Raw genomic sequence first — 26,672 nt, forward strand, 5'->3', positions numbered from 1 at the left:
GAAGCTTAAACAACATAGATACACAATTTCAAACTGTGGGAAGAAGGCTTATATTGTGGGTATAATTTAGAGTTTGGCTAACTGATTGCAAAATTGCCAGTGTGTAGGCGGGATCACCTTTGTCAGTCCTGGTGTGAGCTGGTCCACCAAAGAGTGTAGCAGTCTCCCCTTAGCCTATTATACTCTCCAGCTCCTGATTCTCACCTAGAAGTGCTCCACTGAATTTGCTTTTGTAATCCCAGTTCCCACTGTACCCTTTTGCTGCTGGCCCTCAGACCATGGTGGTTCTATAAAGGAGTTCTCACACTTTATTGTTAGGACCTACATTGGAAATGTCCCCAACATACTGAAAGGTATCTATCAGTGTTTCTGGGACATTTCAGTGAGGTCTCAATGAGACTGCCAGGGTTCATGTGGTTGGCTTCAAAATAATTGATGAGATTGGAAAGGGTGATGGACAGTAGACCAGAAACCGCTCTAGCTGACTTCATGGCTGCCATGGTCATCATACTCATGTCGAAATAGAAGGCATTTCTAAAACTAGTAATACCAGCTTACTCTGTCCTCTAAAGGAAGAAGGGTTATTAAGAATAAGGGCAAGCCACCAATCTTTTTTCAGTTGTCCAGTAACCACATTTAATTACATCAAACTCTTTTTTTTCCATTAGTGTTTTACATCACATTTGTTAATTATATATGTATCTTGGAAAAAATATCAACTATCCCAAGAGCTTCATAGTTCATTTGAACATTTTTGAATGGCAATCTTTGTGTTGTGTTTAGAGTGCTGAGCACATTTTTACATTTTATTTGGTGAGTTACAAAGTAGAGTACCTGCTACTATAAAGCATGTTTATGGTACAATATTTATTGATTATTAGTTATAGGAATGCATTTGGGGGCACAGGTCCTGAATGCAAGTCGAACAGCAAAAATGATAAGTTATTATTTATGTGGTGTTTGCTATCACCTTTTTATAGTTTCATAGCACTTCAAAATACCACTTACTATGATACTTTAAAACAAATTGTGTGAAATGGACTCACCTTAAAGAGACTCAGGAATAACCATAATTCCTGGGTAAGCAGAGGGAAAAGGCAAAGACCAGAAACCACTCTTATCAAATTCTTCAGGTATAGCTAAATAATAGACATATTACAATATTAGTGTCCAAAACATATTTAACTTCTTTAATATTTACAAATCACCACCACCTGTTCTTGAAATGTGTAGTTTTGAAATCAGTAATTTTAGTTGAGTTATGTAAAAAGGAACAGTCCCCTAAAGATAAATCACTGCCCTGTTTTAACCTCCGATATAAGGGGATAATAAATTTATCTTTATTTGTATGAATCTGTTCCAAAGATTGATTGTAAGCTCTTTGGTGATAACAGTGAATGCTTCAATTTGAAAAGCACTACACGAAAGAGAGGACCTATATAATCTGCTGAAATTAGGCAATAAGCATGCAAGTTACAACAAGTTATCTAATTTGGAGGGCTAATAAAGAGCAATGTGATTTTAAAGATAATTGGTTACTCCTTTGCTAATTCAGGATTACTTTAGGCTTCCTGTGCTGGGTAGGACATTTCAAAGCAAAGATATATCCCTAACCACTAAAGAGCTTTCATATGAATTCTGAAATATATTAATAAAGGGATAGATTGATAGTGGAAGGAGTATAGCCAATAGGGCTCCATCCCTTCAAATTAGATGACAGAGCAAGAAGGTGAGTAGTGAGAGTGACTAATATAAGAGGAAAGCACTTTGAAGAGGCTCCATTGTTTAGTTGTCAAGACTGGTCAAAATTCATACCTGACAGCAATATCCTCAGTATTCAACAATGTTTGATATGTATTGTAATGTGAATAGAGGATAGCCATTACTCAAAAAGCCCCCCTTGATTCCTGATTGAACTATGTAAAAAACACTTACGAGGTTCTGTAGCCAAAGGGCAAAGGTTTTGTGGTTGGAAGAAACTAAAAGAAATTAAATTAAAATCAAACTTTCTGTCCTCAATACAAAGTGTTACAATAGGCAAAAATCAAACACATCAGTTCACTGAAAGAACACTGTTCCTGCTGTGATGCAGGATGGTGACAATATCACAATATGGGGATTGTTTAATTTGAACAAAAGAAAACATGGAGGTTGAAGTTTGTCATTCAGCATGACACAGCCAAGGATAACATGCTGTGGAAAAATAATAGAAAAGAGAATGTTCGTGAGTGGCCATTCACAACCCCAACTGAAGATTGTGACATAGCATAATGGCTGAAGCCCATCAATGTTGAATACAAAAAAGTGATTGTGAGTAGAATGCTTGAATTAATCTCAGCTTCTCCGCCACTTGTAATTACTCAAGATCAAATCACCATCACCTTGCCACCTCGGACAAGGCCCTGCCACATGCAAATCAGCCTTGTTCATGCTCCAGTAGGGACAGTCTAGGCCTAATTGCCAGATCAATTCTGAATCAGAACACAAGCAAACACTCTGGTTTTGTCTGATTTAGGCCTTTTAAGTATGGTTCACCATAATTCCAGTGGCATAAGGAGCATAGAATCCATTTCATCAATGCTCCTCAAAAACATAATAGAGTTTAAACTATTATGTAAGAAGGAAAGGCCAAATTTGGCTGTGAAATAATTACTGCAAAACATGCTCACACAATGCATTAATTCAGGAGGTAGTGGCTTATCCAACTATCAGTGTAGTGGTTTAACATATAATTGAATTTCACAATTGCCAGATCAATTCTGAATCAGAACACAGGCAACCTCACACTGGTTTTGGCGAAATTAGGCCTTTTCAGCATGGTTCACCATAATTCCAGTGGTATAAGGAACATAGAATCCACTTCACCCATGCTCCCTAAAAACATGATAGAGTTAAACTATTATGTAAAAACGAATGGTCAGAATTTGCTGTGGAATAAATAACGCAAAACATGCTTACACAATGCATTACTTCAGAGGCTAGTGGCTTATCGAGTTATAAGTGTAGTAGTTTAACATATAATTTAATTTCACAATAACACATTTCCTCTTAATAGTTTGGTGCAAGGATCTGTCATTTTGACAGAGTCCTGCACCAAACTGTAAAAAGCATTGAACGGAACTGCAGTGGCTAATATTTATGCAAGTGTGTGTGTGTATGGTATTTGTACAGCACAAACATAGCCAAAAAGGCAATAGTGCTCCATACTACAAGTCAGTCATGATTCTGCTTAGCATCAGAAATGATTACCACCATATCCTCAGCGTCCTGATATTAAAGCTTACAATAAGTCACAATTTCAGTTTTCCATACAAATGTGAGTATGATTGACTCCGGCTGCAAGTCAAACCACAGGAAAACATTTCAGGATCAAAATCCCTCCTACAAGTTCTCCATCATGTCAGAATTGCCAGTCCTGTCATACTGATAAATAACCCTGTCATTCACCCCACAAAGACCATATCTCAGATGGTAGCCTTATTCAAATGACAGTGGCATGGATGTAGCCACAAATCTCTTCATTTTGTAGTTGCAAATCTCCTTTTTTGTAGTAGGATATCTTCTAATTTGTAGTGACAAATCTTATTCTTTTTTATAGTTTATAAAGGGAGGGTGTTAGCATGTGCACCATAATACCCTGTCCTTATTTCTACAGTAGCAGAGGGTGTTCTTTTTTTTTTAATTGGCTGGCATGAATCTATGATTGGAGACTTTTTTTTACTTTCACATGGATCCAGAACTAAGGCTAGACATGGGGACAGGGTTGATCTGGTCCTTTTGGCAAGGCCAGGAGTACCTGTGATTGGAAGTATTCACACATTTCATTAGAACTTGGTAATAATTCAATACAATTCATCAATCAAGTGTATGTTTGAATAAGATAGGGTGTTGGTGGTGAAGCTCGGCACTAGTTTACCACTAAGATCTCATTTGACTCACCTATGTTTTGCTCTTTCTGGTTTAATACATGCTCATTAATGCTATAGGTAATCCATCTGACAACCCCTGAGAGGACTGTAGGTAATAGGCACAATAAAGGTTTTGCTGGATTCAAAGAGTTTGACAAATGTCCTTTATCTGGCCAGTAAATACAAATTTCCCTGCCACTGTCCAAGGTGAAAGGATACCAAAGTGGAAAATAAGATCTCTCAACTGTATTTTTGTTTGTGTCTACTGTTGCACAAGGATGGGACTTTACTCATCTCAATAAAATATATACTGTATATTCATTTACATGTCTGTAAAACATCAATTGTAATATTTGCCAAGGGGCCCAGAGTTGAGCGTTACAACGCTTACATTGCTATGACCACTTTGCCCATATTATGGATTTGGTAATCAAGTACTGCAGAGCCACATGTGGAGCAAACCAGTCAGAGTGCTAGAGCAGTCATCCCCTCTTTGTTTACTTGTTCAATTTTAAGATGCAAACAATCATGCAAAGGGAACACATCTCTAGGTGAATTCGGAAAACCATCTAAAGAGCTAAATAAATGATCTGAATTTAGTTTATATCTCTCCCATCTCCACTATAACTTTTCCCATTCTGCCTTGTGATGTTGTAATGCTCAAGTTCCTCCATCCGTAAGGGCATTTAAATATGTAACATTATCATGAGTTGCAGTCCCAGACATAGAAGTTTTGAAAAACATGTTTCCACAGTAACACATTGTTAGACCTGGCATCCTTGGTGTGGTCTCCCCTGTCTTTGTTCCCTCTGCTTCCCATGTTTTGACTGTGTGCTAGACTCTGTTGTTGCTGTTTTTGGTACTCTGGGCACTTTACCACTTCTGACCAGTGTTAAATATCTTTTAAGTGTAGTTTCCCTTTGTGAGCGATAGAAAATGGAGTTTGGTGTCTCTGAACTCACAATTTAAAAATACTGTCAGACTGACAGTTGGGCTGTTTGTGAATCCCCTCCAAACAGTGACACAAAGGGAGCTGGGGTGTAGCCTGCATATACTGATGGCCCATCTGGGCTAGAGTGGAGGGAGAAGTGGTCACTTAAACCTTAATAAGCTGTGCCTGCCCTTAATCAATGCAGTCTGCAACCCCCTGGTGTGTCTCTGGGGCCAGTCCTGGGCACGGCAGGATCTTGTGAACAACTGTTGAGGCGCGGCCACTAACCTGAAAACCAGGCTGTCTGCAGGGGCGATGACTGTTCTCCCGACTTCCTGGGGCACCTCTTGGTACTGCTGATTGCACCAGGAGCCCCAGCAGGTGCCCCAAAAGGGAAGGGGATTTGGAAAAAAAGAGAAAGGAACACTGCACTCCTTTTCACCAAGTCCAGCAGGTGTGATTCTTTGGGTTATGGAGGGCTGTTAGTGGAGCCCCTGGAAGTTGGCTTTTTGTGATGAATTACAGTATTGGTGAAGCTATGTGCTATTAAGAATAAAGCATGCACTGGTCTCATTAAACACATTCAAAAAGGCATGCACCGATCTCATTAAATTTGTCTAATTTGGTTATCACAGTACATTCACCTGGTAATATCAGGAACTTGGCACTCTCTCTCTTCTCATGGATTAACATATACAAAAGGTGACGAAATCTGAATGTTTCTAAACAAATTAGGAAGTTCTGCAAGTCTCTTTCATGGATCTGTACTTTCACATTAGGTTTTCTGTGTTAAAACTATAACATAAAACGAGTTGCAATACCAAAAGTAAGAACATTCACATATAGAGTATACATAGCACTGAACTGCATAATCACTATTAACAAAAAATGAATTTCAATACCGAAAGCAAGTAAACTCACACATAAAATAATCTTTGCCCTGAATTGCGTACTCACTATTAGTACAAAAATAAAGAAATGGCGGATAGTGAAGTTATGTCACAGTTTTCAGTTCCAAACGAAAGTTGCCAAGGCCCCCACGCTAAATCTGTTATTTACCCTCATCAAGGCCCCCCTCATAAATCATGTCTGTGTCCTTAGAAGATACCTTCAAAGTCTGGAGTGCAATCAGTCTCAGTTTTCAGCTTTCACCAAAAAACAAAGCAACTATAATAAAATTCTACACAAACAGATTCCAGACAGCATGCTTCACTTAGCTGACAGAAGTGTGTTCTTTCCAGAAGATCTCTGCTGAGGCTCTTTGTTGCCAATCAAGTCAAGAGGGCAGCGGGTGGGGCCTGGAGGGAATTCCAGAGTGCACAGGGATTTTCTTGCAAGACAGGAAGAAAGCCAAGAAGAGTCATGTGCACAGCATTTATAGCCAGCATGACTCATGTCTTTGAAAACAGAGGCAGCTACTCCCTGGAGACCTTGGGGGCGTGGTGGTTGCCTGACAACCAATAAACAATTGAACCTGACACATTTAGAAGCATGAGGACTTGACACAGTCACATGTGTTCAACAAGCATTGGTGAAACAACTAAGTAGGGGAACAAGCATTGGCAACATCAATTACATATCAAACATTGCTAATATCTGTCCTGAAATGCAGACAGTACAATGGCCTTGCAAGCAACCCAGTGGTGCTACACGCACATGATTAAAACAACACCCCTGAGAATGTTGACAAATTAGGCAGAGTTGTTGGGTCCTGACAACAACAGAGACTTTCCTTTGAAGTTTGCCTACTTCAAAGGTGGAAAGGGGTATAAGTAGTGGACCCAAAACCCCAGATTTTACGATTACTTCTTGAACCAAGAGGAATCTCTGTGAAGGAGAAGAGCTGGAGAAGAAGTACTGCCCCCTTTGCCAGTGACTGTGCTTTGCTGGGTTGGCCATTCAGTTGCTGCTTCTGCCCGAAAGAGGACAAAGACTGTACTTTGTGGTATATTCCTGCTTGTGAAGAATCTCCAAGGGCTTGGACTCAGCTTGCCCCTGTCTTAAAGTCTCAGGTCCATCAAAGACTTCCTCTACCAGCATCTGGACTCTCTGCTGAGACTCCTGCCAAGTGGTGCCCCATTCAGTCCCTGTGCCCTTGAGAGGTGAAGTTGCCAGAACAAGGACTGAAATCCACCCACAGGACACCATGTAGGGGGTTAATTGCAATGCACCACCTGAAACGCAGCTGAAAAACGGCATGCCACACACTTTGTGGCTTAAATCGACGCTCCACCTGCATCATGGTTGGGAAATCTGTGCATTGCGGCTTTAGAAATGATGCAACACCTGCTTGAGGCTGCTGATAATGATGCAAACCCCATGCAGCATGGCTTTCCAACACAGTGCGGCCGGATTTCTCAAACATCATCGCTGGCCATCAAAAATCCATGCAAACCTACACAGATCCGAGATGCCCGTCCAGAAATTAACACAACACTATCTTGCGTGACAGGAAAACGATATATCACCTACCCACCAAAGAAGAAATGAGGCACGGTCTCACTTGTGAGTAAGCAGTCAACGCATCACTGACTTTTTCGACACACGCTGGTCTGTGCAGCTTTATTTTTTACACAAACCAGGTTCTTTGTGTAACAACGTTTTCATTGTCTTCTATGGAATAAGACATAGGCCCTCATTACAACATTGGCAGTAAATCCTGCTTACCGCCGTGCAGAAGACCACAAACACACCACCGCGGCCGTGGAATCCCGCCACAGTTATTACGACCCACAGCTCAGAATCTGCCAAAATCTAGACACCCACACAAGTCCGCCACACCAAAGGTCAGTGATAAACTGGAAATAACAAAACCTCCACCGTCACACCAACAGGAATACGCCCACACTATCACAACCCACAAATCCACGCAGCAGTCTTTCAACCGTGGTATTCCATTGGCAGTACACACCTCCAAGCTCATAAATACACACACATTTACAAAACACAACCACATTGGACAAATCGAAATACACACACCTGATACACATACACACACCACTCCCACACACCCAATGCAATTTAAAACACACACCCACATTACCCACAAACCCTTGCAATGAACAATTTGAAAGAAGCAGAGAGACAGCAAAGCAAAGACCACACCAGCAGACAGAGGCACACAACAACATCACTCATACACATCCACACACAAAACACCACACACCCCTAAACACCACCCAACACATCACAACACACACCACCTCACACATCACCCACACCACCCCATGGCACCGCAAAGACACCCCAGGTTTTTTGAAGAGGAGCTCAGGGTCATGGTGGAGGAAATCATCCGGGTAGAGCCACAGCTATTCGGATCACAGGTGCCTCACACCTCCATAGCTAGGAAGATGGAGCTATGGCGCAGAATCGTGGACAGGGTCAACGCAGTAGGACAGCACCCAAGAACACGGGATGGCATCAGGAAGAGGTGGAACGACCTACGGGGGAAGGTGCGTTCCTTGGTCTCAAGACACCACATTGCGGTTCAGAGGACTGGCGGCGGACCCCCACCTCCTCCCCCACAACTAACAACATGGGAGGAGCAGGTCTTGGCTATACTGCATCCTGAGGGCCTCATAGGAGTAGCTGGAGGAATGGACTCTGGTAAGTAAAATCTTTCACTACTTCATCCCTCACCCTACCCACATGCTATCACATACCCCCACCCTCGCCCTCACCCCCATCACTCCAACTCCTCACAAATGTCCCACTATCACAAACCACACATCCCAACACCAAGCCTTTCATGTAACAACAAAGCATGGACACCCATCACCAATGCATGTCCACTACAGATACCCACAGAGACCCCTAAACAATTATCACACAAGGTCCTACACAAGAATGTAAGCACTGGGGTACAGGGTCACCCACCCATTGCACACCATGGCACACACAGATGCAATAATCATGCCTTTACACCCCTGCAGGACCCCTACCCAACATCACCGGACAGGAGGTTCCAGACATGTCCAATCCGCCCACAGAAGAGGCCCACAGTGATGACAGCAGCTCTGTCCAACTGGATCTAGAAGACCAGCCCGGCCCATCTGGGACCTCGGGACAGTCAGTTCCCCTCACACAGTCACAGGTCACTACAGAGCCTCTCCCCTCAGGAAACACCAGCACAGCACCCGCCCAGCGGGCCCATACCTCTGTCCGCAGGACACGTCAAGCAGCTGTGTGTCCACCACTACAGGGAACCCAGGCTAACCCACCACCCCAAGAACAGCAGGGACCTGGGTGCAGTGGCAGTGGGCACACTGTCCAGGGGACAGAGGCTCAGGAAAACAGGGAAACTGGGAGGTCTGCTGTGCGATAGGGGGAGGACAGGTCCAAGGAACCCACTCTCCACAAGGCCCTCTCCAACATCATGGGAGCGTACCATCATTCCCAGGAGACGATGGCAAAGGTACTGGCCAAGTTTCAGGAGACCCTGGTCTGCTGTGCGATAGGGGGTGGACAGGCCCAAGGAACCCACTCTCCACAAGGCCCTCTCCAACATCATGGGAGCATACCATCATGCCCAGGAGACGATGGTAAAGGTACTGGCCAAGTTTCAGGAGACCCAGCGGCTGCAGGAGGAACAGTATTTGGGGTTCAGGGAGGAACTCAAGTCCATCAACACCACCCTGGGCACCATTGTACAGGTGCTGAAGGGCCTCATGAGCACCAGAACAGACACTGTGGCACAACAAGGGGCCCCTGACACTAGCCTGGACTATGAACTGCCCACCACCTCTGCCGGCGCTAGTGGACAGAGGCACCGCCACAGGACCACGACACCAGCACCCCACCCCCTGCAGATGGAGAACAACCCCACAAGCGGTCCCTGAGATCCAGGACAAAGACAGAGAACAATGCCAAGACCCCCGCCAAGAAATGAGATCACCATGAATTCCATACTTCTATCCCAATTTGTCACTCTGTCCATCCTTAAACTGCCCTAGCTCCACTTCCTCTGCCCCTTTGGACAATGCACCTGTGAGCCAAATAACTGGACTCTGTCATGGACATTCCTCCACCATCACCCCTGACCATTTTACAACCCCCTCCAGTATTTAGCACTTAAATAAACACTCTTGAATAACAAAACAATCTGGAGTCATTCTGTGCTTTCACAAATGTGTATTTGCAATAACTGAGGGAAATAGCAATGTCCATCCTATTGTCAACGTACCTATGTCACATAGCTCTAGTCCATGAGGTAACATAGCAGAGGTCACACAGTGGGACCCACATCTGTGAAATCGAAAGGGAAAGTGACAAATTAGGGTCCATACACTGGGTGAATTTGACAGACAGATGATAGGTCTAACAATTTTATCAGATGTAGGAGGCAGTGATGTCTTCTTACCTGTGTCTCACTGGAAGTATTGCTGGATCACGGTGTTTCTGTTGTCTATGTCCTCTTGTTATGCCTCCTCTTCTTCACTGTCCACAGGCTCCACAGCTGCCACAAGACCTCCTTCTGGACCATCCTCCTGCAGAAAAGGCACCTGTCGTCACAAAGCCAAGTTGTGTAGCATACAGCAGGCCACGATGATCTGGCACACCTTCTTTGGTGAGTAGTATAGGTAACCACCTGTTATATGGAGGCACCGGAACCTGGCCTTCAGGATGCTGAAGGTTCTCTCTATAACCCTCCTAGTTTGCCCATGTGCCTTCTGCCCTTGTCCTGGGATTCCTCACTTGGGTCAGTAGCCATGACAGGTTGGGGTAGCCAGAGTCACCTGCAAATGTCGAGGGACAACTGTTAGACACACACTAACCCGTAGGGACAACCCCACACCCAGACAACTATTCACACTGTATAGGGTCCTTGTCCTCACCTAATAGCCACACACGGTGCCTCTGGAGTTGCCCCATCACATAAGGGATGCTGCTATTCCTCAGAATGTAAGCTTCATGCATTGTGCCAGGAAATTTAGCATTCACATGGGAGATGTACTGGTCGGTCAAACACACCATCTGCACATTCATCGAATGGTAGTTCTTCCTGTTTCTGTACACCTGTTCACTCCTGCGGGGGGTACCAAGGCCACGTGTGTCCCATCAATGGCACCTATGATGTTGAGCATATGCCCCGGGGCATAGAAGTCACCTTTCACTGTAGGCAAATCCTCTACCTGAGGGAAAACGATGTAGCTGCGCATGAGTTTCTGCAGGGCAGACAGCACTCTGGACAACACGTTTGAGAACATAGGCTGGGACATCCCTGATGCTATGGCCACTGTTGTTTGAAAAGACCCACTTGGCAGGAAATGGAGTACTGACAGGACCTGCACTAGAGGGGGGATTCCTGTGGGATGGCGGATAGCTGACATCAGGTCTGGCTCCAACTGGGCACACAGTTCCTGGATTGTGGCACGATCAAGTCTGTAGGTGACTATTACATGTCGCTCTTCCATTGTTGACAGGTCCACCAGCGGTCTGTACACCGGAGGATGCCGCCATCTCCTCACCTGCCCCAGCGGACGTGCCCTATGGATGAGAACAGCGAGCAGAGGGTCGCCAACACTGAGGTACTCAAACAACAATTTTATTGCACACATTTGTCAATCCGCTATGTGCCTGTCTTGGTGTGTATGTAAGGCCTAGATATGTGTGACGCATTTAAAAAGTAATGCTATGTGGCCCCCTGGAATGGCGGCTGCCTGACCTGTAATGTGGGACAAGGGGATATGAGGTTACTGCGCTGGCGTTGTACACCGTCGCGGAAGGCGGTCGAAGACCATGGCGCAATCCTGCATTGGTTAACATTGGACCCTATGGGTCCCAGGAGCCAATGACGATGGATGCCAGTGGTGACGGTACGCACCACCGCGGACGTGACTGCCATTTTCTCTCTGTTCACTCACTTGATACCTGATCTTCAACAGGAGAGGACCTACAATGCAAGTGCTGCTGTAACATCATTCTGGAAGCGACGATGGCTCATGTGTCTGGGGAAAGGGCCCCTGCCTTCACATCGGAGGAGTTGGAGAAACTAGTGGATGGGGTCCTCCCCCATTACACGCTACTCTACGGTCCTCCAGACAAACAGGTGAGTATACTGTGAGCATGCTGTATGGGCAATGCCTATTTGGAGTGGTGTGGATGGGAGATTGGGTGGAGGGGATGAGGCGTGCATGATCCGACGGTGAGTGTATGTGCGTCAGGGCAAGGGTGGGAATGTGGGCCAATGACTGTGACAGTCCGGACGAATAACATTGTACCTTTTCCCCTGTACTATTCCTGTAGCTCAGCGCCAACCAGAAGAAGGATATTTGGCGTGCCATCGCCAAGGACGTCCGGGCCCTGAGGGTCCACCACAGACGGAGCTCCCACTGCCGTAAAAGATGGGAGGACATTCACCGCTGGAGCAAGAAGATGGCGGAGGCCCAGCTGGGGATAGCCTCCCAATGTGGGAGGAGGAGTGACCGTCGCACCATGACCCCCCTGATGCCCCGAATTCCTGGCGGTTGCGTATCCGGAGTTGGATGGGCGCTTGAGGGCATCACAGCAGCCACAAGGGGGTGAATACAGTCACATCCACCTGACCCTGCACGCATTGGAGGTGTCTGGCTGTGGTAGGTGGGCTGTGGGTTCCCCTAGGCTAGGGTGAGCCTTGTAGGCAAGAACCCTTTGTGAGGCAGGCTAAGTGGCACCCCAACCCCACCAGCAGTAAGAGCCATCTACACCTAGTCAGGCTCCTGTGACTTCCATGTGTGCAGCAATCGGGCATAGGCCATTTACCCCATGTCCCTGTGAGGAATTAGGGAACTCTAAGTGCATGGCGTAGTGCAGAGGGCTGCTGTGTCTGTAGTGTCCGCCAACGGTAGCGGTATTGCATGTACTGAACATGTCTTTCTACTTTCTTTCTTTCCCCCCCTTTTTGTGGTCTCCCTGTTCTTGTGTGCATTAGCATCATCAGGCAGAGGAGCAGTGCCACCGGAGCAGGAGGGAGCTGCATCCCACATGGCCCTGGAGGGCAACACCACAGAGTCAGAATTCACCAGTGGGACGGAGGGCGAGGAGAGCTCCACGGCGGGGACTGGAGCAGAGACCAGCGACACTGACTCCTCCTCAGATGGGAGCTCCCTTGCGGTGGTGGGCCCCTCTGTGTCCCCCACATCTACAGGTACAGCCGCCACACCCCCTACCAGCACTGCCCTCCCAGCAGCCCCTCAGCGTGTGGCCCGTGGCCGCTCACCCAGGAGGGTGAGCATCTCCTTCGCCCCAGGCATCTCAGCCCCTGCCCCAGTCAGCCCTGCTGCCCTCAGTGAGGAGGCCATTGACCTCCTGAGATCCCTCACTGTTGGGCAGTCTACCATTCTGAATGCCAGCCAGAGTGTAGAGAGGCAGTTGCAACAGCCAAGTGCATTCCTGGAGGGCATTCATTCTGGCCAGGCAGCCCAACAGAGAGCATTTCAGACTCTGGCCTCAGCACTGATGGCAGCCATTGTCCCCCCCTCCAACTTCCTCCACCCAGACCCAATCCCCAGTACCTCAGCCTATCCCAAGCACACCATCAGACCAGAATGCACACACCTCAACACACAAGGGTAGCTCTGGCAAACATAAGCACCACACATCCCACAGGCACTCACTCAAGCATCATACCATGCACAGATACCAACATCCACTGCCTCCACTGTGTCCCCCTCCTCCATGTTTCCCTCCTCCCTCCCTGTCACGTCTCCACTCACACCTGCATGCACTACATCCTCAGCCACTACCTCCATCACCAGCACGCCCATCACCACACACCGCTCAGGTGCAATCACCACCCCCACTACCATTCACACATCCCCTGTGTCCTCTACCAGTGTGTCTCTGAGCCCTCCTCGTAAAGTACACAAACACAGTCACCCACCTCACGACAGCCTCCAGCCCATGCACCTTCACCCAGAGTCAGCAAACGAACACCTCCTACAACCACTACCTCTTCTTCCACTCCCAAAACCCCTCCATCCAGGGTGTCTAAAAAACTTTTCCTGTCAAACCTTGACCTCTTCCCTTCACCTCCCCCACCCCTTCCGTCCCCTAGGGCCCGCCTTTCCAGGTCCCAACCCAGCACCCCAGCCACCACATCACCGGCCACAGTGGTGCCAGCAGTAACCGGATTCTGGAGTGAGCCAAGCAGCAGGGCTGCCAGTGTCCCAAGGAGCGAGGCAAAGGACATTCCCCCACCTCCAAAACAGAAGAAGTTGCCCACATCCCTGAGGGAGAAGGCCAAAACACCTGCCACCTAGGGCTCAGCCAAGACATCAGTTGGGAGTGGCAAGACAGCTGCGCCACCATCCAAGATGGGAAAGGGCCTAAAAAAGAAAGGCAAGTCAACGTCACTGCCAACCTGCACAGAGGAGAAGACCGCCACCGGCACCGCCACCTGCACTGCCGCCACAGGCACCGCCGCCAGGACCTAAGATACTGAGCCCTTCACCTGCACCGCAGACACTGTGCCCTTCAGCAGCACCAAGGTCAGTGAGCCCGCCACCAGCACCGCCGCTCAGGACACTGCCGCCAGCACCGCCGCTCAGGACACCGCCACCAGGACCGCTGCTCAGGACACCGCTGCCAGCACCAAGATCAGTGAGCCCCCCACCAGCACCCCTGCCCAATGAGCGCCGCAAGCATCACCGCTACTGAACCCGCCGCCTGCACCGTCAGCGGCCACGCCACATCTTGAGCCAGTGGCACCACCGCAGACATGGCTGCCATCCCCAGTGGTCATTTGTACGAGGCTGGTGGTCAGTAGGAGCCTGGCCAGCTTGCATGTTGCACCTCCGTCAGTGGAGTGTCACATCCACTACCTCTGTCCTTGGCAGGATGAAGCACTCTGGGCACAAATCACCCTACAGAACCAGTGGAGTATCATGTCCACTACCTCTGTCCTTGGCAGGATGAAGCACTCTGGGCACAAAGCCCCCTCCAGAAACAGTGGAGTATCATGCCCACTACCTCTGTCCTTGGCAGGATGAAGCACTCTAGGCACAAAGCCCCCTCCAGAAACAGTGGAGTGTCACATCCACTACCTCTGTCCTTGGCAGGATGAAGCACTCTGGGCACAAATCCCCCTACAGAACCAGTGGAGTATCATGTCCACTACCTCTGTCCTTGGCAGGATGAAGCACTCTGGGCACAAAGCCCCCTCCAGAACCAGTGGAGAAAGACATCCACTACCTGAGTCCTTGGCAGGATGAAGCACTCAGGGCACAAAGCCCTCTCCAGAACCAGTGGAGTATCACATCCACTACCTCTGTCCTTGGCAGGATGAAGCACTCTGGGCACAAAGCCCCCTCCAGAACCAGTGGAGAAAGACATCCACTACCTCAGTCCTTGGCAGGATGAAGCACTCTGGGCACAAAGCCCCCTCCAGAACCAGTGGAGTATCATATCCACTATCTCTGTCCTTGGCAGGATGAAGCACTCTGGGCACAATGCCCCCTCCAGAACTAGTGGAGTATCACATCCACTACCTCAGTGCTTGGCAGGATGAAGCGCTCTGGGCACAAAGCCCACTCCAGAGCCAGTGGAGACTGTTATCCACTTGAGAGATTGTGGCTTTGCACTCCCCAGGATAAAGCAGTGGGCAAACCACCCACTGGAGAGAATTGTGAGAATGTGGCTTTGCAGTCCCCAGGATAAAGCAGTGGGCAAACCACCCACTGGAGACACTTGTGAGACTGTGGCGCTCATCTGACTGAGGTGCCCCCCTTCCCTTCCCCCTGAGGTGCCTGTGTTTTTTTTTTATCTGATGCCCCTGCAGTGTTCTCTCCGTTTCGATTGGGTATCTTGTGTGGGCCTCGCCCATGCATTTTGGGCCCAGTGGTCTAGGGACTATATTGGTGCAGCACCTTGACTTTAATTCTTGGTGTATATATTTGTTTATAGTGTATATACATTTATTAATAATGGATTTTACATGATTACAATGGTTCATCTCATTTCCTTTTGTCCTTGCAATCTTCCAGGGGGTGGTTGGGGGGTGTAAATGTAATGTTTCAGCATGTATTGGTGTGTGTGTGTTGTTGTGGGTGAGGGTGGGGATGTTGCATGTTGCGTGTGTGTGTGTCACTCTCTTTTCCCTCCCCCCTCCCCTGTGTCATAGGTGCAGTACTCACCGTGGTCGTCGCCGCTGTCGGTCTTGCTCCTGGTAGAGGAGCAGGTAGACAATCGCAGGGAGTATTTGGAGTTCAGGCTCCATGGAGTGTAGAGGTGAGTGTTTCCCCTTCCAAGTCCTGTTTCCGCCGTGTTTTTGTTCGCGTTGAATTCGCCCCAGAAAAGGGGGTGGATTGGCCTGTCATAATAGTGTGGGCGGTACATTGTCTTCCGCCTGTCTGTTGGCGGTGACTGCCGTGCTGTTTGTTTGTACCGCCGTGAAGGTCGGAGGGTTAAAGTGGTTGTCTATGTTGGGGGTTTCTGCCACGGTCATAATTCCATTTTTTGGACCGCCGGCCTGTTGGCGGTTTTACCGCCGCTTTACCACCGACCGCCAGGGTTGTAATGAGGGCCATATTCTTTTGAAAATTAATATCTTGACTTGTGCATGTTGGATTTTTGTCATTTTTGTCATTTTTGTCATTTTGATCTTGTTTGATTTATTTAAATAATGCTTATTTTTCTTAACTGGTGTGGTGTCCATTTTGTAGTGTTTTTCACTGTATTACTGTGTGTTTTGGTTCAAATACTTTACACATTGCCTTTGAGATAAGCCTGACTTCTTATGCCAAGCTACCAAGAGGGTGAGCAGGGGTTGTCTTAGGAGTGTAACTCCCTTACCCTGACTAAAGTGAGGGTCCCTGTTTAGATAGAGTGCAAACTTACTGCCAACCAGAGACCTCATTGCCACTGAACAGCACAATGTTAAAGAAAAATGTTAATTATATGAATGAGGGAACTCACTTTAGACAGTGTTAACAGTCTCTCTGCCTACCCAAGAAGGATACCACTATTTGTTTTAAAAGGACTCCCACCTATTAGGATTACTGATGGCATGTTTAATCATAGTGCCCTCATCCAGAACTTTCTGCACTAGGCTAGCTAAACCTCTAAAGTGAAGGGAGAACATATTTATCTTTATACAGGGATCTACAAATAGAATTGTGTACAGGTATCCCTTTGTATGTCTCTGAAAATTATTGTGGGGTCCATCAGGCGAGAAAGGGGTGCAAAACACCACACTGACAATAAATAAGGGTTAAAAGGCCGCTTTAATAGAACAGGTCTGGCAAACAGAAACCAAACCTTGGCATAAAGCCTTACAAAATGACGCCCGTCCTCACTAATACATTAACAGCTCCTAACGCCATTCCCCACCCTCTAGTAAGATTCAATACCCCTTCCTATCCCACCTTGGACCCTAAAAAATGCAATATGCCTCTGCCCTGTTGTCCACATTATGTCGTTATCCCCGCCCCTCCAGCCCTTTGGTCCATCTCAATATCCCTGCCCTCTCATTTTTCTGGTCCCATACCCCCCTCCCAATCAAGAAATGGCTTTAAAATCCACCTACACCCGACCTGACTACTAGAAGCAAGAACACAACAAACTGAGCATCCCTATTAAAACTTCATGTAGCAAACCAGGACATGAGGAATAAGACCCTTAACTGAAACCAGAAACCTAAAACATTATTGGAATAAAGGGGGAATCGTGATTAATTAAGAACCCATGGAAAAAAACTAACTAACAGAGGGAAGGGTGAGAGGGATGACAGCTAGAAACCACACCCTGATCCAGGGTGTGACAGCAGCTAAACAGGCAACCCACACCCTGCCCACCACTTATAAACCTTTGACCTAATCCCACCCCCTAGGAGCACTTCACCAATCAAAACTTATTTAGTTGTGGATTGCACCACTGACACCGATAAGCCGGGGGGAGACCAGGAAAGCCCTGACTCCTCCCAAGCCTCCGGCGGATAACAATGGCGCACAAAATACCATGCTGACCTGAAATAATGGGTAAAAGGATGCTTTAATAGAACAAGTCTGGCAAACAGAAAACCATCCTTGGCATAAAGTCTTACAAAACTAACCCCGTCCTCATTAATGCATTAAAACTTCCTATCCCCAACCCCCACCATCTAATAAGATTCAATGGCCCGACCCTTCCCACCTTGGACCCCAAAAATCCAGTACCCCTCTGCCCTGATTGCTACATTATGCTGTTACCCCTGCCCCTCTATCCCTTTGGGCCTTCTCAATATCCCTGCCCTCTGATTGATCTGGTCCTGTACCCCTTCTTAATGAAGAAACAGATTTAAAATCCACCACACAGGAAAACTGATAGTGCTTTCCTGCCCCGCCTTCAATAAGAGCCAAACTAGTGAACTTCAATATCCCAAAGCCACTCACCCAAAAGATCTGCAATCATCAGTCTCAACTCTAACATGTAGCACTCATTACCCAGAAAGGACAAATGGACTCCAACCTGCCTGTAAAGGGATAAATCATCATGAACAATTTCAACATGCTCGAAAACTGAAATGTCCTGTTTCCTGCAAAAACCTCTCATTTTTCCTATTAACCTTCTTACTCTGCTTGATGGCCAAAAAACTCCTCACTTCTCTCCAAAACCTTCTGGGTACCAGTGCAGTCCACAAGATATGCGTTCCTGACCACCTTTCTCTCAACCTAGTAAGATCTAATTTCATAGCCTTCAATAAACCTACATCTGACAGGGCCACTAAATCATTCTCCCCAAGTGCACTACTAATAAATCAGGACAAAAAACTTTGGCAGGTTTCTTCGAGGGCACACCTAATAATTCACACCACCTCATCCCACTCCTCCTCCACCAAACTTTTACTCTTGATCTCTTCAAGCCCAACTGGTGACCAAAATGCCAAGAGTCTGCATGCTTTGCCGCCCAATGCACAAAAGAGTGCCCCTCTATCCAGACCGAAGTGCTGGAACGTTCAGGACCCGCAACACAACCTGAAAATAAAAATAAAATTATCCTAAGAAAACAACCTGTATCAACACTAAAACAAATCACCAAATTCAAGGAAGACTCGGTCTAATGTAACATTTAAAGCATTGTGACCTCCAACGGCTTATATTCATAATGACAATATCTGCCTCACCTGCTTTTTTAAAACATTTTAAACTGCCAAAGCCGCTCCTCATCATCGCACCACATAGTCACTCCATTAAAGTTCCTGATGAAAGAAATCCACAACCTAAGATCAGCTTTGATATTAGCCTTAAGTCGTATATGATGGTGTGGCAACACAGAAGCACTTCACCAATTTAAACTTATTAAGTCCTGGATTGCACGACTGATGCCCAATAGGCCCAGGGGAAGACCGGGCAAGCCCGGACTCCCCCCACGCTGCCACTGACAAGGGTAAAAATGAATGGAGTTGTTAGAGGGACATAAAATGTACAACAATATCTCTGGGTATCCATGTGTCAGCTTTATAGTTCTGCCTTATAGATCACATGTATTTCTTCAGGACCAAACATTAGATCCCTAGGCAGACCACAGTTGAATTGCTTTATCGATGAATAATGCACTATTTTTGTGAGGATTAAACTGTGAATCTCACAATTCCAGCCACACTCATCATAGCATGATATGCATACAAACTGTACAGGAAACTTTTCTCAGTGTTTATTTAAATGATTTGAGCAGCTACATAGAGCATTAGAGGAGGTTGAATATGTAGTCAAAGTTTAATCAAAGGTGCACCCCTCAGAGAGTCCGATGTGGCTCTTCTAGTCCACGCAACAAGCTTCATAGTACACTCCCATGCACTCACGTTTGACTGGATGAGAATGAGGACTTAATAAAGATGCTGAAGCATGGCACTAATAACTCCCTTTGAAGCATGTGAGGATGCTCTTCTGGGGTGGTAGAGAGACCATCACATTTGTCATAAGTGAGTTATCTCTCCTCTTTATTACATCATTTTATGGCTTGGAAGAGGAATCCATCCACCACAATCTTCTTACCCCCCCTCTTTGATCATGGTTCAGTAGTGAACATTCATTTCTGGGCATAGATTACAAAATATTTTTGACTAACACTGTTACTTGACCTTGGTGATAATGAAAGCAGTGTTTGGTGCAAAAAAACTTTTGCCATCCTCCTTTGGAAGGAAACTTGTGGAGGGGATAGTTTGTGACAATAATATTTGTTGTATTGCATTTTGCTGTGGAAGTGATGTTTTGTGTTGTTTTATGTGCCAGTATGTTATTTGTGATACCTTATTGCATTGTGTCGCTTTTGTCTTTTACTGTGAATGTTGTGTTGCTTATTGTGTTTTGCCCTGTTATGCCATAGTTGTGTGTTTAATTTTCTTTGTGTTATATTATGTTGTATTCTGTTGTATACTTTTGAAGTGACAACACATGCTAAACTATTTACAGCCCAAAGCTACATGTTCCTTTGAAGCTGCAGTTACAGGCAGCCATTTACCACTGTCAATGTGATAACATACTTCTGTTCTCAATCTTCAACCTTTGAAGGCATGGTCATCCCAAACCTGTGGCAAAGACCAGTGCTCTATTAGTACTTCCAGTCCTCATTGTAGGTGATACAGCAACAGCTAGTGTGCAGTGTGAGAAAAGATGACGTTTAGGGATACACAACACCCAAAGTCAAATGGCCATTCTTCATGTTGTAATAAAGATGGTAACTTGGAATACATCCCATGTCATTGCCTTCAAAATGAAGAGGTATTGCATTACATTGATGCAGACTCCATAGCTGTTTCAATATACAGACAACACTATCTCATATCATACTGCGATGATTTATTAAGTTATTTATTTAAAACATCCAAATCATATTGTAAAGGCAATTTAGTAATCTGATGGTTTTGGCTACGGCATAAACCATGTTATGGATATAAAATATCATACATAATGTATAATTAACCGGTAGTTTCAAAACAGAGTTAATGAAAGAAGTTACAATAAAACTATTGTGGTACGGTTTCCTATTAGACACATTCATTTCTCCTAATCAGATTACACAATCATAGAGAGATGCACATGTAAAAAAACGGTCACATTCTTCTTTATTTAGTGAATTAACCAACATTATGGGGTGTACAGTGTCCTCTGTATAATTCTCACATGGGCAATAATTTTCATCAATACCATAAGTCCTGCCCCACTTTTTTATAATGTATTACATTTAATCTGACCCAATTTAAGTGTCATAACTTAATTACCTAGTTGTTTGATATTATAAAACCCATATCTGTGAGGTGGTGCATGATGACTCAATACACAGTAATGATATGTAGCGAATTTACATAGCTCCTCAAACACTTCCTATGATAACCTTTTTCATTTCAAGCTTTAACTTTCATACGACCTTCATAGAAAGTCTTTTTTAATGTGGTTCCATTTATAATGGTGACACACCAAACTTCCTTAAGATTGAAAACTCCTGTGGTATTTTCCTGCACAACTGCAAAATACAAAGTTAAGGTACCAGAGTATCATAGTCTAAATAAAGTTTGACAAAAATATTGCACTGAAAATATTGCCACATTGCAGTTTATAATGAAGCAACCCGAATATTTACTTCAGGTAATAATTTACTTATTAATTTTCTACAACCCTCTACAAAATGCATACATATTTTTTGCTGGCCTGCTTTCCAAAAGTGCCTGATACACATGGAAAATCTGACTTGAAAAGCAGGTTTAAACCTTAAATCCACTGCTGCAAACACAAACATGTTTTTTAAGTTCAAAGCCCAAGTCTCCTACATATTGCCACTGATGGATTGTTCTGTCTCAGGTTTAAAGCTTCATCATAAATTATTTTGCTTGGGGTGGTGGGTGTGCCATTTTCATGGAAACAGTAGACACGTAACGCTGGGTAGGATCTGTATAAAGCTCTCTTGCACTGACATTGTACAGTGGCACTTAACACCTCCAACCAGTTGGAAAAGAGAACAAAGGTATATAATTGCTGTAGACGAAACACGTTGGCTAGCTGTTTTTTTTTAATGCAGTGCTTGCAGAAAACAAGGGTCACAGGACATCTATCATGCGAAGAACTGAATAAAAGGATGGAATGCATGGTTGGACATTCTTAGATGTTTTTAAAAAAATATTAGGATGTGCATCACTATTTGAGTTTTTAGTTATATATTATTAATTTATTAATCTATTAATCAAGTGTACATAAATAAAAAATAAAAAGATACAAATAATATGTTTTAAAGTAAATATGAAGGAATTCGAAAGTGGAAGCTACAAATTAAATTATTATCATCAGATTGAGTAAAAGGAGCAGTGCAAGTGCATGAAACGGAATATAGTATGGATGATATGTGGCCTCAATTGAATTTAGAAAAGCTGCATCCTTTCCATTAAAGTAAAAAAAAAACTTTTTTGTTTTACTTATTTTCAAATTATATATAGTGTTTCATCATTTTTGTATTTGCTTGTTCGAGGAATGCTTGCTTCTGTTTATTTTTGTGTACTGTTTTATGGCTGAAATCATCTGAAATGCTTAAGCTGGGGTTCCTGGGTTTCAGTAATGACTCAGTGTGTACCTGGATTCCAATAATGATTCTGTGGGGGTCACCAGATTCCAGTAATGATTAAGTGGGGAGTTCACTGAAGTCAAAAGGTTAAGTACCACTGTCATAGCCTCTTCCACTTCATATTAGGAATTTCAGCCTTATTTTAAATGTTTGTCCTGAATATGCAGCTGTTGATGGTTTTAGCTGTGCACTTTGGAGGTATGATTTAGCGATTTAGCTGCTAACCTTTTTATTGTATTTTATCATTTTAATTCTTCGAATATGTAGGAAACATATAATCGTGACTGCTTTTAATGCTAATTCTGTCATAGAACTTGATTATAAAAGTACTCTCCCCAGAGTTCGAAAAAGCTGAAGCAATTGGAAGTAGCAATGTTTCTTTTTGTTGCATTTTGACAGCTAAGTGTACAATTATATAAGAGATTAGGTGTTCTCAATTTTACCAAGTTACCACCATACCATTTCACTCTATATGCACTTTCATCACATGTGGCATACAGCCTGTATGTACGTTTAGCTGTTACATGAAGCTACATATTTTCGAACGCAGTTGAGTGCTTACGATACTCACTTTCAATTAGATTGTTTTTAAAAATGCCTGCAATATTTTGATTTGTATAGTAGTTTGATGCTGTGACTAGACTTTAGCTATATAAGGTGATGACCTGCATTATAGGTTCAACTTCCTGCATTATGATGCCCAAAGCAAATTTTTATAAGATTTGAATAATATCTATTATATGGAAGAAGATCATCTCATTAAACTTGAAGTTTTGTTTTTTAGGTTTGTGAATATATTTGTTGATAGATGCTTCTTTCACATATCCTCCAAAATATCATAACAAAACCAGTCATTGTTACATTTCACAAAAGATGGAGGATAGTTCTCAGACTTAGATCCTAGGTCTTCTGTCTAGGATGCAGGGATCCTCACACACTGAAGTGAGGTGATTCATCTCGGTTCTTGCTCCTCGTGGAGCACTGAGTGCAATTCCCAATGGGCTCCACAGGAGAGAACTCTCAGTGGAGATAGTTTGTTCTCTCAGGTCAACCTGTACTAGTTTCAGTCTGGATAGGATGGAGACTGGGTGTTGAAAAAACAGCTACAATTACCTGGAGAAGAACTCTTCCATTTTAAAACGTTCCTTTCAGTAAAGTAAATATAAAACATATTGGACTATAATGGGTCGATATTGTACCAAATTTTTCATTTTTAATTAAAACACTATTGGTAGACATGTGTCTGTCTTTTTCTGATTCTATGGGTCAATGGCATTCATCAGGACAAAAACAATTTAATATGTTTACCCTAATCTTCATATCGCCGCTATTCTAAATATTTTTATACAGTAATGCAAAGTGAAGCGGAAAGTCAGCTGAAATCACTAAGATAAGAATAAACTGTTGTACTAAACCATCCTTAACATAGCCTCTATCGACCTGGAAGATAAGGAAAATGGCAGACACAGTCAATGAAATGGCATAATAAACTACCGAAATACAATTGTCGCATCAAATAGAACATGTGTGCTAGCGTGCCATAAATTGGTGATTATGATAATCAGTGTATGTTAGTTCTTGATTCTGCTGCAGATTGTATTTTTTGTCATTATCCAGTGATATTGGCCCTTGTTATCACTTTGCAGTCTTTTAGCAACAGCCCCAAAGACACAGGCACCAGGAGACTGCCACTGCCACCGTACTGCTGGATTTCTGCCACACTTTGGGTGGAAATCCGGCAGTAGTCATGCTGGAGGGCAGAGGCGCTCTGGCGGTTCCACCACCTGCCCCGCCCTACCAGTAGGACACTGCCTGCCCTATTATGGTCCATAATATGGCCTGGTAGTGTCCTACTGGCGGGGTTCTACCGGTAATGGATGCGCCCCATCCAGTTCCCTGCAGAACAACCTTCTCCCCAGACCGGGTAAGGTGATCGTCCGACATTGGAGGGAGTTGGGAGGGTGGGGGGTGTTGTGTGTGCATGTATGAGTGTGTGGTGTCTGTGTGTGTGCATGAATGTGCATATGCGTGGTTGTATGTGTGTCTGAATGTTGAAATTAGTGCGTGTATACATGTCAGTGTGTATGTGTGTGAGAATGCGTGTTAGGATGGGTGTGAGTATGTGTGCATGAATGCGTGTATGGATGTTGTTGTGAATGCGTGAATTGATGCGTGTGAGTGGATGCATGTATGTAAGTGTAGGTGAATGGGTGTATGCATGGTGCATGTGGGTGTCTGTGTTCATGTATGCGTGGAAGGGGTTGGGGGCACTGTGTCAAGAGGGGGTGGGGAGGGGAGCGCTATGTCAGGAGGGGCTAGGGATGGCTGTGACAGGAGGGGGTGAGTGGTGGAGAATGGGGAAGGGGGACGCTGTGGCTGGATGGAGGGTCTAGTGCTTGCTGGGGGGGTGGAGCTGTCTATCGGTGACATGGAAGGAATTCCCCATCACTGATAGCCCTTCTACCAGGTATTCTTGGCGGTGCTACTGCCGGAGAAACCCTGTTGGAAGGCCATCTCCTAATACCGCCGGCTCTCTTCTGTGGACCACCTGGTCGAAGATGATCATCTCCAGCCCGGCGGTTCAGACACTCATGATGTGGTGGTCTGCATCACTAGCCTGTTAGCGGTGGGATCACCACATTTACAAAATGACCCTCATTATGTCTTAACATAGAAATACACTTTTAATTTGTGCTTTTTAAGATGCCGATCATTGAAAACCATATGAATTGTGTTTAAAATGTAGCTTTTTTATGCTTTTTTTTCAGCCTAGGATTGAAGGACTGTCTCCAGCACCTTATCATGTTAACAATTCTTTTGTATTTCATGGCACATACTAAGGAATAAATGGCAAAACTGAATCATTGCATGCATCTACAATACGGAGTCTATTCTTTATCCATTAGATAATGTGAATATCAGGTGTTTTGCAAGACTAATATTATTATCTTCCAAAAGATCTGCGCAACATATTCAGAGAGTGGACATTTTTTCTTGCATATGAAGTCATAATGGCATTAACGATGTGTTGGTAAACATGTTAAACTTTTACTGAGTAAACCTTCCAGATTGAAGGTTTTTGTAATATATGCATTTCACTCTGCATGCATTCTGCACATGTTGATATGAATAAAAAGAAGTTGGGATTTCTAAACAGTGTAGGATGTAGCAGACATCTGAATATCACGATTGCTACTTTTCCTGACTCCCAAAATGTTTGTGATGCTTCCAAGAAGTTGTTGGGCTATTTGTTTCACTGTACCCATGAATTTATTTGCTGGCCTATTTTGGTGGAGCATTTAAAATGTGTGCAACCAGAGAACACAAAACTGACACCTCAGCTCTGAATCAAGGATGAAAAATATAAATTAAGTTCAATCTAAATCATGGATATTTTCTTAGTACATTTGAGATGCATGGTGATCTGGGTATGTTCTTACTAGAGGGCTGGCTTCTAGTCTATTTCCTTGACTTTTAAGGAAAAACATTGGAAAACACTTTTTGGGTTTTTAATTTTATTTGCTCAAACATGTATGGATTGTCCTTTGATTTGTTTCATTTGGTACGTTTCCATGGCTCTGCCAATAACAGCCTTTGGACGTAAAAGATATGCATTACAATGTACATAAACCTCCCTACATTTTCTTTTTCTATTTCATCAAACTGTCTTTGTGAGTTTTAAATCACAATGTTGCCAATTTGGTAGTCTAAAATGTCATTGATGTTTCCATTTTCATAAAATACATTACAAGCTATTATGGTCTGAAATGCTGTGTGTTTTTTATATGTTGCCAGTTTTTGTCATGTATTTTTAGGAGGAATTACAATAAGCAATATGAAAAGGTTGTCCCATTCATTATTAACCCTAAAGTTTGTATACATACCGTTACATCAAGCAGCAAATGTTAACTTTCCAGGCGGTCCTTATAATGGCTCCGTAGTGGGTTAGGTATTTTCATTTGTGAGTGGCAGTTTGAGTGAGGTGGATAATCTATGTCATATGTTCATTCCATTTTAGTTGCCAGTATGTATCTAGAACTTTACAAGTTTCCATTCAATTTAGCTCTTTGTATGTGTGTTGTTTTTAACTTGAGACTAACAGTGTTGACAAATTGTCTCATGTCTATTGCTGTGTTTTAGAGTTTCTCAATTGTTCCTTATGCAATTAGTTCTCTTACACTTTGGAGTAAGTTTACTACTCTCGGCTATTGACCATTTTCAAGTGTAAATTCACTCGGAAGTTTAACCAGGGGGTGGGGAAAAGTTTTATGAGTGTAAAGTTACTGCTTGTATCTTTGTTTGTAACTTTTCACTGTAGGCAGAGATCT

This window comes from Pleurodeles waltl, chromosome 1_1 (genome assembly GCF_031143425.1).
Source record: "Pleurodeles waltl isolate 20211129_DDA chromosome 1_1, aPleWal1.hap1.20221129, whole genome shotgun sequence".
NCBI lineage: Eukaryota > Metazoa > Chordata > Amphibia > Caudata > Salamandridae > Pleurodeles > Pleurodeles waltl.